Source organism: Glandiceps talaboti, chromosome 17, assembly GCF_964340395.1.
Source record: "Glandiceps talaboti chromosome 17, keGlaTala1.1, whole genome shotgun sequence".
Classification (NCBI taxonomy): domain Eukaryota; kingdom Metazoa; phylum Hemichordata; class Enteropneusta; family Spengelidae; genus Glandiceps; species Glandiceps talaboti.
Window position 1 is genome coordinate 20371962 of NC_135565.1, and position 17643 is coordinate 20389604.

Genomic DNA, 17643 nt, shown 5'->3' on the forward strand with positions numbered 1-17643 from the left:
GGGGGGGTTAGGTCATGTTGGTAGATGATTCATCAGTACATGACATGTAACACTATTTTATGTTTGACAACTTTTGTTAGGAAATATATGTATATGCCATAAGCTATCCTTATTTGTTGTAAAATAAACATAGGTTTGTAATGCACAGTTGAACCACGTTGTTTTAGTTGATATAGACAATGTGTACACTCGTAGATATATGATGTATACAATGTGTACACTTGTAGATATATGATGTATACAATGTGTACACTTGTAGATATATGATGTATACAATGTGTACACTTGTAGATATATGATGTACACAATGTGTATACTTGTAGATATATGATGTATACAATGTGTACACTTGTATATATCTGATGTATATAATGTGGACACTTGTAGATATATGATGTAAACAATGTGTACACTTGTAGATATATGATGTACACAATGTGTATACTTGTAGATATATGATGTATACAATGTGTACACTTGTAGATATATGATGCATACAATGTGTACACTTGTAGATATATGATGTATACAATGTGGACACTTGTAGATATATGATGTATACAATGTGTACACTTGTAGATATATGATGCATACAATGTGGACACTTGTAGATATATGATGTATACAATGTGTACACTTGTAGATATATGATGCATACAATGTGGACACTTGTAGATATATGATGTATACAATGTGTACACTTGTAGATGTATGATGTATACAATGTGTACACTTGTAGATATATGATGCATACAATGTGTACACTTGTAGATATATGATGTATACAATGTGTACACTTGTAGATATATGATGTATACAATGTGTACACTTGTAGATATATGATGTATACAATGTGTACACTTGTAGATATGATGTATACAATGTGTACACTTGTAGATATGTGATGTATACAATGTGTACACTTGTAGATATATGATGTATACAATGTGTACACTTGTAGATATATGATGTATACAATGTGTACACTTGTAGATATATGATGCATACAATGTGTACACTTGTAGATATATGATGCACACAATGTGTACACTTGTAGATATATGATGTAAACAATGTGGACACTTGTAGATATACAAATATATGATGTATACAATGTGAACACTTGTAGATATATGATGTATACAATGTGTACACTTGTAGATATATGATGTAAACAATGTGTACACTTGTAGATATATGATGTACACAATGTGTATACTTGTAGATATATGATATATACAATGTGTATACACTTGTAGATATATGATGTAAACAATGTGGACACTTGTAGATATACAAATATATGATGTATACAATGTGGACACTTGTAGATATATGATGTATACAATGTGTACACTTGTAGATATATGATGTAAACAATGTGTACACTTGAGGATATATGATGTACACAATGTGTATACTTGTAGATATACAAATATATGATGTACACAATGTGTATACTTGTAGATATACAAATATATGATGTATACAATGTGTACACTTGTAGATATATGGTGTATACAATGTGTACACTTGTAGATATATGATGTATACAATGTGTACACTTGTAGATATATGATGTATACAATGTGTACACTTGTAGATATATGATGTATACAATGTGTACACTTGTAGATATATGATGTATACAATGTGTACACTTGTTGATATATGATGCATACAATGTGTTCACTTGTAGATATATGATGTATACAATGTGTAAACTTGTAGATATATGATGTATACAATGTGTACACTTGTAGATATATGATGCATACAATGTGTACACTTGTAGATATATGATGTAAACAATGTGTACACTTGTAGATATATGATGTACACAATGTGTACACTTGTAGATATATGATGTACACAATGTGTATACTTGTACATATATGATGTATACAATGTGTACACTTGTAGATATATGATGCATACAATGTGTACACTTGTAGATATATGATGTATACAATGTGGACACTTGTAGATATATGATGTATACAATGTGTACACTTGTAGATATACAAATATATGATGTATACAATGTGAACATTTGTAGATATATGATGTATACAATGTGTACACTTGTAGATATATGATGCATACAATGTGTACACTTGTAGATATATGATGTATACAATGTGTACACTTGTAGATATATGACGTATACAATGTGAACACTTGTAGATATATGATGTATACAATGTGTACACTTGTAGATATATGATGTATACAATGTGTACACTTGTAGATATATGATGTATACAATGTGTACACTTGTAGATATATGATGTACACAATGTGTATACTTGTAGATATACAAATATATGATGTATACAATGTGTACACTTGTAGATATACAAATATATGATGTATACAATATGATGGATACAATGTGTGCACTTGTAGATATGTGATATATACAATGTATACACTTGTAGATATATGATGTATACAATGTGTACACTTGTGGATATATGATGCATACAATGTGTGCACTTGTAGATGTATGTATACAATGTGTACACTTGTAGATATATGACGTATACAATGTGTACACTTGTAGATAAATGATATATACAATGTGTACACTTGTAGATATATGCTGTATACAATGTGTACATTTGTAGATATATGATGTATACAATGTGTTCACTTGTAGATATATGATGTAAACAATGTGTACACTTGTAGATGTATGATGTATAATACCGGTAATACAATGTGTACACTCGTAGAATGATATATGATGTATATAATGTGTACACTTGTAGATATATGATGCATACAATGTGTACACTTGTAGATATACAAATATATGATGTATACAATGTGTACACTTGTACATATATGGTGTATACAATGTGTACACTTGTACATATATGCTGTATACAATGTGTACACTTGTACATATATTGTGTATACAATGTGTACACTTGTACATATATGCTGTATACAATGTGTACACTTGTAGATTATGTATAATAATACAATGTGTACACTTGTAGAATGATATATGATGTATATAATGTGTACACTTGTAGATATATGATGCATACAATGTGTACACTTGTAGATATACAAATATATGATGTATACAATGTGTACACTTGTACATATATGGCGTATACAATGTGTACACTTGTAGATATATGATGTACAATGTGTACACTTGTACATATATGGTGTATACAATGTGTACACTTGTACATATATGGTGTATACAATGTGTACACTTGTACATATATGGTGTATACAATGTGTACACTTGTAGATATATAATGTATACAATGTGTACACTTGGAGATACATGATGTATACAATGTGTACACTTGTAGATACGTATACAATGTGTACACTTGTAGATATATGATGTATACAATGTGTACACTTGTAGATATATGATGTATACAATGTGTACACTTGTAGATATATGACGTATACAATGTGTACACTTGTAGATATGATGTATACAATGTGTACACTTGTAGATATGTGATGTATACAATGTGTACACTTGTAGATATATGATGTATACAATGTGTACACTTGTAGATATATGACGTATACAATGTGTACACTTGTAGATATATGATATATACAATGGGTACACTTGTAGATATATGACGCATACAATGTATACACTTGTAGATATATGATACATGTATACAATGTGTACACTTGTAGATATGTGATGTATACATTGTACTGTACTAATAAAATGCAATACTGATGGTAGATAAACATTATTGGCTATGGACCATGACACCACAATGAAAAGTCTATCAATGAAAGTAATTTTTATTCTGAGTTTTGAAGGTAGAGGTACTTACCATAAGTGTATTGGATTAACAAATGGATAAGCCAAAAAACCTTTGAATTTTCTGAGTGATGACTACTACAATAAAAAAAGTTGATAGGTTGACATTAAAACAAAGCAGGAAAAAAAAATTTCAAGGCTCTTATACTTAGTCATACATCTATCATCTCTTCATCCATCATTCCATCCACCCATCCATCCATATATCTCATCCACTTACTCCCTACAACATATACATATTATTACATACGGCACACACACACAGATACATTAATTCATACATACATACATACATACATACATACATACATATACATACATACATACATACATACATACATACATACATACATATACATACATACACACACATACATACATACATATACATACACAATATACATACATACACAGATACATTCATACATACATACATACATACACACATACACACACATACGTACGTACGTACGTACGTACGTACATACGTACGTACGTACACACATGCACATACACACATACATACATATAACATACATACATCCCCCTCCCCAAATTCATCAATACATCTATACATGCATCCCTCCAACCTACCGACAATACATTTATCAATCCAATACATACATAAATTCATCCATCCACACACATTCATCTATCCATCACACACATACCACCATCACTATATCCCTCTATTTATACAACTCCCCCTTCAACCAACCATAAATATATTCATCCACACACACACATTCATACATACATTGTGAACATACACATATACACACATCTATGCCATGGCTTCAACCTTCCTTACATCCCTTCCGGTTCCACCCTTCATCAAATTCATGATCCATCCATTCATTCAATCATTCATTCATCAACATTTTATTAATGTATTGTTGAAGAACTTACCTCCTGCTTGGTATATTTGTTGAATCTTTTGCTAGAAACTGGACAAATGAGGTTTTCAATGAATGGGTGGACAAATGTCTGTACAGCTCAATTAATGCTCCACATCAAACCATAGACCCTGGAGGGGGGGGGGGAGGGGGGTCTATGATCAAACACACCAGTAATTTATCTAGTATGCTGATAAAAATGATAGGTTATTAGAAAACATGCACAATAAGTTTAAATACATGTTTTATATAATGACTGATTTCTATGATAAGGAGAATTAAATATTTACTTTGTCTATTTATTGTCCTTATATTTGGTGAATTCATTTTAGCCATACTGTGGCAGTTACCTTCAATCCATGACAAAGTTTAATTTTGTTTTCCCCTATTTATTCTTTATTATTTTCAGTTTTTACATGTGGTTTTCATTAGTCACAAGGAGAAATGAGAACTTTTGTGGAAAAAACTTGCATCAAAAATTTAAAAACATAATACATTACTTTTGGTTTCACAGTATAATTCATTTTCACGTTGTGCACTAAAGTGATAGTATTATCTACCTGATTTGAATAAATATGATATTTCTAACACATCAGGAACACTAAGTTTTTACACCTGTGTATATATCCTTTACCTGGAAATGATAGGAAAATTATTTCACAGCAAAGATTATTATAACTTTTTAGGTGCCACCATTCAGAGAGTTTCAATCAATAATCTATGTCTATGAGTTTTGTAGCCGCTATAATAGTTCACATCAAGTTCAAAATAAAAATAAAAATAAATACTTACACCAGCTGTGAACCTGCTAATTCATGTCTTGGAATTTTACGGGAGATGCCCACCGAAAAGTTCATATCATACTAGGGAATTTCTCAGAGTTGTTGGTACACAACAAAACATGTCATTTAATCATTTATATAATATATTTAAATATCAGGTTTGATTTCAGCCAATAGTAAGCAATGATTTAGCATGTTTCAGTGAGTAGCATAAAATAAATAACATCTCATACGCAAAAAAAATTAACCCCAAAATCATTCCAAACTCAGCTTGTGCCCCTTTAATGTATACCATTTACAGGTATGTATAGAAAGTGTTAGTGTTTCAAGTTTGAATTTACAGGTATGTATAGAAAGTGTTAGTGTTTCAAGTTTGAATTTACAGGTATGTATAGAAAGTGTTAGTGTTTGAAGTTTGAATTTACAGGTATGTATAGAAAGTGTTAGTGTTTGAAGTTTGAATTTACAGGTATGTATAGAAAGTGTTAGTGTTTCAAGTTTGAATTTACAGGTATGTATAGAAAGTGTTAGTGTTTGAAGTTTGAATTTACAGGTATGTATAGAAAGTGTTAGTGTTTCAAGTTTGAATTTACAGGTATGTATAAAAGTGTTAGTGTTTCAAGTTTGAATTTACAGGTATGTATAGAAAGTGTTAGTGTTTTAAGTTTGAATTTACATGTATGTATAGAAAGTGTTAGTGTTTCAAGTTTGAATTTACAGGTATGTATAGAAAGTGTTAGTGTTTCAAGTTTGAATTTACAGGTATGTATAAAAGTGTTAGTGTTTCAAGTTTGAATTCCTTTTGTTGCTCTACAAGTGCCAAAGTCATTAGAAGAAACTGTTTGTGAGATTTATTGATCCCCAGTATGCAGTGTTTAGATTTACAATAGAGAATTTCAAAGCATTTTCGGATCCACATCTAAAATTTGTAGATATAATTACTGTATAATACTGTACAAGTGTATATATGGTCACTGATGATAGAGGAACTGTGATATGGTTTACATTATGGAGCATACAATTAGAAAGTCCAGTGTCCTGATGTAAGTTTGTTGGTACAAATAGTTGAAATGGTAATAATAAGTTTAGTATATATTTTCTACTGTTACCCAGAGTATAGCTAGGGGATAATTGGTTTTCTGTTGTAATGCAACATTTTACATTTTAAGAGAAGAGGTGATAATGTGATCTAGTTTGTGTTGTTGTGTATTGCTATGGTAACGGTATCTCTTTTTGGAGGATGTATTGGCTCTGAAAAGAGCCGTTTGGTTTGTTTACCTTACGGTAAATGATCAGATCATGATCTCATACAGTTCATGGTATTGTCATCTTGACTCATCTTCAGTTCTTGTCTTTTATCCAATCTTTGTTGTCATCTTTGATGGATATGATATCATCATTGGTATGCACAGTAGTTGTAGAATAGGACTTGATTGAAGAATACCAAGGAATGACTTCTTTGTTTTTGACACTATACTAAATCATAACATACACATTGCTGGGATGAAGGAATTCTTCTTTTTTAATATCTCCTTAATATCTGTAAATAGAATAAAATGAACACCAATATTAGATAAAATATAAATATATAATATATCATAATTTATTTTTATAATCCTAAAGTCCTTCTAGTAGGTTGAGGGGAAAAAAATAAACATGAATATCTCCTATCTTCATATGAACAAGTAGAGGTGACCTTTGACATCATCTATGTGACCTTTGACATCACATACTGACAAAAATAACTTGTCATCCACACCACTGTGACTTTGATGTTAATTTTGTAAATGACTTGATATCCACACCAACTTTGGTTTAATACTATAGTTGTGTATATTGCATGATTATGTCATATATTTTCAAATTCATATTAAATATTTTTTAAAAATTGCTCACTGTAATTTAATGTCAGACATCACTTTTTCGTGCATGTTTATTTTTATGTAATATATATGTAACATTCAATTAATATGCAATTAAACTGGCAATAAAATGATAAAAATGGATTTCTACACAATTGGTTACCATAGAAACCACATAATTTTACCTAAACTTGCATTTAACAAACTCTCCATTTGTTACCATGACCAGAGAAAGTAATACTTTGAAAATGTTTCCCACACCATAATGTACATGTGGGATGTCAAGAGTGAAGAAATAAAAAAAAAAAGGTTACCATGGTAACCAATGAATTGTTTTGAACATAATATTTTCATGAATTCTATGTAATCACTACTTGTTAAGAAAATTTAAGTTTGAAAGTTCTATCTCACTTAGAACAAAAACTATAAAGAAAACATAATTTTGGAACAGAACTTGTAAATATTGTTGCTATGGTTACCATATCTTCATCTTATGAATTGAATTCTGCAGTTTTTGTTAAGAAGTTGCATAAATACACAAAACATCCATGAAATTTAAAAAGTTGTCTATAATAATATTACAAACTTAATTTTTATGAACATTAAATGTTTATTTTCCGTGGATGGTTGCCATGGAAATGCAATATTTGACTTCAAAAAACATGTCATACACCATATCATATCAGAACTAAATTTCCCACCCTTAAAAAAAATAAATACAATTTATTGCAATTTCAAGGAAGAATATTCTAATTTGCCAGTTGTATTGAATGTGTAGTCTGATGTTTGACCTTTGACCTTTATTTACATTACAGGTCAGTGGAAAGTAACCATGGAATTTGATGGTGAAAGTGGTCCAGTAAAGTTCAAACAAGTGCGAGGAGTGACCACAACTCACCTTGGTCAAGTGGTCATGGCAGACGAAGGCAACAATAGTGTACTCACCTTGAAATCAACTTATGAAGTTGACTCTGAGATTAGATTTGATGGTCACTTTCCTAATAAATTCAAACCTTATGATGTTGCCGTGACAACAAGTAATAATTATTTCATGACAGATTCTGGTAATGACCAAGTCGTCATGTTTGACAAATCTTCTAAAACTACTAAAACATTTTGTCAAAATGATGACATTAAACCAAGAGCAATTGCTTTACTGGATGAAGGATTTGTTGTCACCGATGAGAAAGGTCACAGAGTGGTCAAGTATGACATGAATGGTGAAAGTGTAGCAGAGGTTGGAGGTCATGTCCAGCCAAGTCTACTCTATAACCCTAAGTTTGTTGTGGTCAATAGTGATAACAATGTTATTGTCTCTGACTGGGGCAGAAGGGGTGAGGATGGTAGCATCAAAGTGTTTGGTAAACAATTACAATATCTGTTCACAATGTGTAGTGATGTGAGGTATCCCTATGGGCTAAGTGTAGATTTATGGGACAATGTTTATAATACTCAGTACCCTAGGGAGTCAGGTTGGGGGTGGATTGTGAAATTTACAAAGAATGGAGAAGTAGTTGAAAGATTTAGATATTACCGATACTGTGATTTCATTGCTGTTAGTAAGTATGGACAGCCTAAGATTATAGTTTCAGCCCCAGACTTCAACCATGTCAGAGTTTACACCAAATAAAGAAATCTACTTTACACTACGGTGTACATTTTACAAGAAAAAAAATTATTTTATTATTTTTAGTGAAATTCTCAGAGAATTTTATTGAATATAGGATAATAAAGAGATGTGAGGTCAACAACACTTTAATCTTGTAAACAACATTGTCTGCACAAAAATATTCTCTAGTTTGCATATTTTGTGAATAAAAAACACTCTACATGTGCGTCGCTATTTTTTGTGATGTTTCTTATGATATTTGTAAACATTTTGGAGAATGTTTTGGTGCAGAAGTAGAGGAATATTGGATTTTTCATATGTTGAAAGTTGTGACGTCACAATTTGTATTTACCGCGTCGTTACGATACGACAGCCATTACCATTAGACTGATCAAGTATTTCTTTATTTTCACACTTTCTGATAAAAATTATGACTGGAAATGACACTACACAGGTGTCGCTACATTTACTGATGTACACTAAAACATTTTTGGATAAATCCAAGAATATTTTGTGACACAATTTGAGTATTTTTGAAGTAACACATGTAAACCGGTCATGACGTCCGGACTTCAACATATGCTATTTCCATCTGAGAATTTCACATTGGCCGTAAAACTACTTGTGTGTGCAGAATAATTATAAAACCTTACCTGTACATTCTTTGATGTTAGTTGATTATGTTGTGTAAAGTTGATTTCATTTGGATGTCACTGGACGGCTGTTATTTGATGATAAAACTTGGAAACACTGAGTGCGTTCATCACTCAACGGATTCCATTTTGCAAATGAGCTGCCGTTTGATGTAGTCACGAGAGGGCGCTATAACACTTTCAGTTACTAAGTATCAGGCGCTTGTCGCAATCGTGATTTGTACAGTAGAAGTACCGTGCAGCCTTTTATTACACTGATTATTGGAATGTGAATTTTGAATTCGTTACTGATTTAAAGTATACAGACACGGAATGTACATGTATAAAATTCAGAAAAATCCTAACTTTGTAAGTTTAATGTTCTGAAAGTTGTGTAAAATTATTATTTATCAAAATTATATGTAATTATCTACTTAAAATTATCAAGAAGCAGTGTAACTTTGAACTTTCAGAGAGCTCAAAAAGTCATTGGGTTTTTTGTAAGAAGTTCAACATATTCCCACATTTTTGTGTACAGTTATTTGGGTTATTTTAAACTTTGAATTCCACTTTTTACAAGTAAAATATTTAAACCCTTGTAATAAAACTTGACGACTTTGCCTGGGTCTGGCTAATGATTTAAAGTGGATGTTATTATCTTTGACATTTTTGATAACGTCATATCGTCTTTGTATTTGAATTTCTTGCCAACCACAAAACGAGTGGTCACATTAAATTGTATTTTCATTTGTAATTCTGACAATAACTAAAATGTATTTTGTTTTATAATGTATTTATCGATTGTTAATTTTGTTTTACTTTTTAAAGTTTTAGTGTTGATAAGAATTATCAAAATTATAATATTAAAACAATTTTATATACCATTTCAGATGTTGTCATACATTTACTATACTATTATCTTATTTGTGTTAGTTTGAATAGATGCACAGTATGGTAGATTTAATATATTACGACGTGATAACATGTATATGGTATCAACGAGGAACCTGTTTGAATGAATGCACAGTTTGAGAGAGAGAGAGAGAGAGAGAGAGAGAGAGAGAGAGAGAGAGAGAGAGAGAGAGAGAGAGAGAGAGAGAGTGTGTGTGTGTGTGTGTGTGAGTGTGTGTGTGTGTGTCTGTCTGTCTGTCTGTCTGTCTATAAACATCTAACAACGATTATCATCACACAGGCATAACGCTGGCGGCGTCCTTTAGATCCCACCTGTGTGTTCAGGTGAGCACGATCTATGAGATCTGCAGTGATATCAGTGCTGGAGAGGGCAGATTTGAAACTGTCTATTGACTTTGATTGTTGAATGGACAGTAGTAAATGATTCCAAGTCGGAATTGTACGAAGATTCCAAGTCGGAATTGTACGAAGAATAAGTGAATATTTAATTCATATAACAGTTTTTCTTGGTAATGATTGATATGAGGAAGGAACCAGGCACACTTTCCCTAGTAGAACGTGATGGCCGTAAATAGCGACGGATATATACATACATACATACATACATACATACATACATACATACATACTACATACATACATACATACATACATACATACATACATACATACATACATACATACACACACACACACACACACACACACACACACACACACACACACACACACATACATACATACATACATACATACATACATACATACATACATACAGGTGAGCACGATCTATGAGATGGATGATATCAATTCTGGAGAGGGCAGATTTGAAACTGTCTATCGACTTTGATTGTTGCAATGACAGTGGGAAGAGATTCCATTTCGTAAGTTTCCGAGGAATAAGTGAATATTTATTTATAAGTTTTTCTTGAAGTTGTTTTGGTGTTACAATATGTAGACATGAAATTTCTTTTATAGTAATTGAGAAATTAATATCTCTGTCATGCTGTACATGGGCACGCGAGTTGGTTGTAGTCATTGCTTTTGTTGTGCGCCCTCAACATTATCACATCAGATGCCTTTGTTTTTGTGTAGCCCCGACGGTATGAACTGATCCTCGTCTTGTAAAACATGGGTCTGTAATAAAAAATTAGGCCAAAATTTCCGACACTTTTGTTCACTTTTAGCCACTATTTTAAGCACAGTGGCGTTTTGAAGTGGTCGTACAAAGGCAGTTCAAACCGGAAGTGACGTCATAACCTAACCAACCTTTCTGAACATGTTGCATTCAATGAGTGTAGACATTGCTTAGTGTCATGCATACGGCTATAAATGTAAACTAACCATGTTCTGAGAGGAAATGTATTTTTAAAATTATACCTGACCCTGGTAAACACATACAGGTTGATGAGAAATATTTCAGTTACAGCTAGTGCAACTTGAGAGATTATGATTGGACAATGACATTGCTTGTGTCATGAAGCCCTTCATTTTGTCTACAGGGTAAAAATAGAAACCTGTCAGGTGTCAATCATAATTATACATGAATAAAAAGACAAGAGACAAAGTCCTATGTGAAAGTCTATCATATTTATTGTAAAAATAACACCAAGAGAAATAACAGTTAATAAGTATTAATGAGATGGACTGTAAAAACAATGGCATATTACAAACAGTTCACAGGATTTCACTGTAAAAGTCATTAAAACCAGAGATTACTAAATGAATATACACAAACTTGCTGTCTGTTATCATCTATGTCAGATCTCACAAAAGTCACATCTGTGTGTGTTGATTTCAAGTTGCTAGGCAACAATAAATGAAAATCTTACTAAGAAAATTTATTTGTTCAATATTATGATTTATATAGCACAAATTTTGACTAATTTTAGGATTTTTCTCAAAATTAATGTAGACAAGGTGAATTTGTTCTGCATGATTTCGCAAGAAACAAACAGCAAGTTTCTGTAACTATAGGTTTCTGTCTCTAACACTTTCCCGCCAAAACTTTCAATGACAGAAATTCTTGTTCGTTTGCAAATTTTTATATCAAATCTTGATAATTTTTGACTGAAAGTCACAAAATCTGGATTAAAATTAACAAATGTGATAAAAATTATGGATTTATTCCAAAAAACATTACTTTTTAACTTTTTGACAGGAAAGTGAACTGGGTATTTACAGGACCTAGCAAGTTTGTTATTGGTGGGAGTTAGAACTGATGGTGACTTTGCTCAATTTTCTCGTTTCATTTAGATCAAGTATGAAGTCTTTTTTTGCTCTATATTTGGTATGGACAGTATTTGATATAAAAGTTCTGTAGTTAAACCAGCCTAAAAAAAGTACAAATTATTGTCTTTAGTTTCACAATTATATGTGGTCATGTTTTTCTACCCTGATTCCCTGTCCCATTTTCACCACTAGAGGGCTTTAGAGCTTTAGAGCCCTAATAGTTAGAATGAAACAAAATACCAGTCCAATAGTTTCCTCAATATGAGGTTAGTTCATTTGATCACCCCACCTGACCTGACCTCTGTGTACTTCTAGCCAAACTTCATTCTTGATCTAGTAAACACATTATTAGTGTGTTGGAAGTATTCACAAACTTTTATAGAAATGGCTATACTTCTGGTCAGTTTTATTTGTTGCTCTTGCCTAATAAATGGTCTGACATGACCTAATTTGATGTATAACATGACCTGACCCGACCTACCTTGACATATAACTTGACCTTGTCTAACTGATATGACTTTGACCTAACTTGACATGATATAACCTGACCTAACCTGACTTGACCTATGACCTAACTTGACATGATATAACCAGTAACACTGCAATTCCCTTTCCTGGTATTAATTCCAGGTTTATAACTTTCCATGGCAATCTTGATCCTCTCCAATTCCCATCGACAAAAACTTACCCTATATATTCTACCAATTCTCAACTTTCTTACTTTTCAATGTTGAAATCCAAACATTATTTACATCTTACCAACATACAAATGTCCTAAAAAGAGGTAATAACAGCCCCTCAGGAAAGACATCCTGACCACCCCTATTCATACAATGGTCAAGACAGTTCTCCTGATTGGCTGGACCGACTGACTACATACAATTTAGATATAAGACTACATTTCATTGGTGGACTCGGCTAAATACATTATTTGGAAAATACAAAATTCTTACTGTGAAAAGTTATCATACATCTACCAAGAATACATTCATGTGATTGGCTCAACTTACCTGTCAATCATTTTGATTGACAGATAATTGAATTTTGAAAGAGATGATCTGGAGAATTTAATTTTTCCCTTTTTTTTAAATTGCAGAAGGCCCCTGTAGAAGGCTGACATTTTGAAGGTGATGTTTCTAATTATCAAGAAGCATTTAAAAAGACAATTCAACTACATGATTTATTCTGTATCAAGCCTTACTGCAAATTATCCTACTTTGGTGTCTTACGATTTCTTTTAACCTGAGATCAACTTTAAACACGTTCACTGCCATGGGGGCCGGGCCACCATTTACATTCTCTTTCAGACACCAATCTGTATGCCATAAATATTAGTGTTTCTATAGAAACTAAATAATAATGCATCTCCTGAGCTTCTTTTGCTAAGTGACAATTTCCATGGCAATATACAACACAGGTATATTTGATCTTAGTGACAGTTAAGATTTATTCAAATCACATGATGCTAAGACTAGTATTTAATTGGTTCATTCAAATCACATGATTCTGATACTACAAGTTCATTGGATTACTCAAATCACATGATTCTTGCACTGACTTTAAGAAATTATTCAAATTTGAATCATGTGACCATCAAATGAAAGCTCATTGGTTTACTTCAATCACATGACTCAAGAGAAGGATGATTATAGGTTGATGAACATCACATGATATACAAATTACATCATCGATTGATCTAATTCACATACATCTACAGCTAGCCTTGTTCTATAATTTATGATTTGAACAAGCTAAGAAAGAAAGATTTGGTGTTTTTGAAAAGTGATTTCTGTGTTGCAAGCCATGGAGTGAAAGTGAGGCCAGCTTTGACCACATATATATATAGCATTATGATATAAAAAAGTTAATGTAACAAACAGATAAAAAGCCAATAAATAGTACAAGGTGTGGCTTACATATATCACTTCATATCTACCGTATAAATAACTGTGATTTCATTTTAATTCTATATTTCCAGGTTTTCTTATAAGAAAGGTATTTCTGTCACCGCAAGAAATATCTTACAAGAGATTTTTTAAAAAATGATGCAATGTCTTTCAGCTAAAGCTCTACATAAAAGTATACAATGTCTATCAAAGCCAAATAATATATGGTAATAGCAAACTCAATATTTAGAAAAGTGGGGAAGTTTGTTGTATGTGGAAGAAGTAATACTTTGGAATAAACGGTGTACAAAATGAGGTTTTTGAATATTATATGAATTATCGTTATATAATTTGAATATGACAATATTCATGAATGTAATTAGCATAAATGAATACTAAATGACTTAGATATATCATGTACCATATGGAAACAATACTCATGAATATAATTAGCATAAATGAATACTAAATGACCTCAGATATATCATGCACCATATGGAAACAATACTCATGAATATAATTAGTATAAATGAATACTAAATGACCTCAGATATATCATGAACCATATGGAAACAATACTCATGAATATAATTAGCATAAATGAATGCTAAATGACCTTGGATATATCATGCACCATATGGAAACTATACTCATGAATATAATTAGCAAAAATGAATACTAAATGACCTCAGATATATCATGCACCATATGGAAACAATACTCATGAATATAATTAGCATAAATGAATACTAAATGACCTCAGATATATCATGCACCATATGGAAACAATATTCATGAATGTAATTAGCATAAATGTATATGAAATGACCTCAGATATATCATGAACCATATGGAAACTATACTCATGAATATAATTAGCATAAATGAATACTAAATGACTTCAGATATATCATGAACCATATGGAAACAATAATCATGAATATAATTAGCATAAATGAATACTAAATGACCCCAGATATATCATGCACCATATGGAAACAATAATCATGAATATAATTAGCATAAATGAATACTAAATGACCTCAGATATATCATGCACCATATGGAAACAATAATCATGAATATAATTAGCATAAATGAATACTAAATGACCTCAGATATATCATGCACCATATGGAAACAATAATCATGAATATAATTAGCATAAATGAATACTAAATGACCTCAGATATATCATGCACCATATGGAAACAATAATCATGAATATAATTAGCATAAATGAATGCTAAATGACCTCAGATATATCATGCACCATATGAAAACAATACTCATGAATATAATTAGCATAAATGAATACTAAATGACCTCAGATATATTATGCACCATATGGAAACAATACTCATGAATATAATTAGCATAAATGTATATGAAATGACCCCAGCTTGTGCACTACATACTTTGACAGGAAGTTGGGTTTTATTACAATCAAAAACATTTAGAGATTTGATTCCATATTTTCCTGACCTTCTGATTGGTTTCATCTTAAAGACCACAGGATGTTGAAAAATTGACAAAAAAAAACAACTTTCAAACAAAAGTACAACAGATATTGTGTAATAAATTGTACTGTAATCAATCAAATCTCTATTTTAACTGGACTGAAAGGAAGGACGGTAGATTGAAAATACTTTAGATGTAGTAAGGAAGCTAATGGAATCTGTCAGGAATTGTCAAAGTGGTAAGGAAGCTAATGGAATCTGTCAGGAATTGTCAAAGTGGTAAGGAAGCTAACGGAATCTATCAGGAATTGTCAAAGTGGTAAGGAAGCTAACGGAATGTGTCTATCAGGAATTGTCAAAGTGGTAAGGAAGCTAACGGAATCTGTCAGGTATTGTCAATGTGGTAAGGAAGCTAACGGAATCTATGTGTCATGCATTGTACAGGTGGTAAGGAAACTAACAAAATCTGTCATGCATGTGGTATTCTAGAGGTAGAAGGTGTAAAGAAGCAAGGAACCTTCTATTTCACTATTCTATCATATTTTGTACATTTTAATGACAAACTATCCCCTATCCTTGTAAGGTTGACATATTAGAGTTTCAATTCCTTGATTTCCAGTCGTGAATCAGGATAGTGTTTGTAGGAAGGTATCAGCACACACATGCAAGACAGATCACCGATAATAAACTATGAGGGCCTTTTTTTATTGAGATGGTATGTTACTCTGCACTGAACAAAATTTTAACCCCTGAGTTGAGAGAGATTTTCAAACCTTCCCACCCCTTATATTGAATAGAACATTCCATAAATGGCAAAGGTAAGACACAGCAATTGAAAACAGTTGATGATGAAAAAAATGACATCTTGTTTGGAAGGTTAGACTAGAAACAGACACTTTTAGTAAAATTACTATAACTGAAGATACCTTGATCACTACAAGACAGAAAATGACCATTACTCCAACTCTAACGAGTAAAAATTCACAAAATTACATCTTCATTTAATGTTTGTTAGTCCAACTATATACCTTAATACAATATACTGATGGTCGCAGGCGAGCTATATAAACAAAGGAACCCTCTAAGTCTACCCATGAGGGCGCACATCACTAAACAATCATGGTTAGTTTTGTTAGTGTATAACATTATACCTTCCAGACAAGAGAAAATTATATGCATCAAACAGCAAATATGTACTTTCAATAGATACTCATATGTACGTATTTGTCAACAAATCCCATCTGTAGGTTATAATAATTAACATGTTACCATGGTAACATTTAATTCATCTAGTCTAAGTTCCGAGGTAAAATCACTGCTTTCATGAGTTTGAACATAGCTAGATGCTGTTCTTATTCATTAAAAAGGCTGTTAAAACATTCTCCATCACCAGTACACACATCACACTTGTGTACACTTTATTGAGTATATAGTACCATGTACTAGATACTCTTAATTATAATAACCCTTAAAACACTATCTATGATTGGCTTACTTGTCAATTGTATGCAAATATATGCAAATTGACCTATATAGCTGTTTGTGTTTCAAA

General features: G+C 31.7%; 1 long non-coding RNA gene across 1 annotated transcript in view; it reads right to left on the reverse strand.

Annotated features, from left to right (window-relative positions):
• Positions 1-12943: 12943 nt before the first annotated feature.
• LOC144448297 (uncharacterized) overlaps positions 12944-17643 on the reverse strand; it is a 66230-nt gene continuing 61530 nt past the window's right edge. Inside the window, exon 3 of the long non-coding RNA XR_013482089.1 lies at positions 12944-13269. This is a non-coding gene — a long non-coding RNA (uncharacterized LOC144448297). The remainder of the gene's footprint in view (positions 13270-17643) is intronic.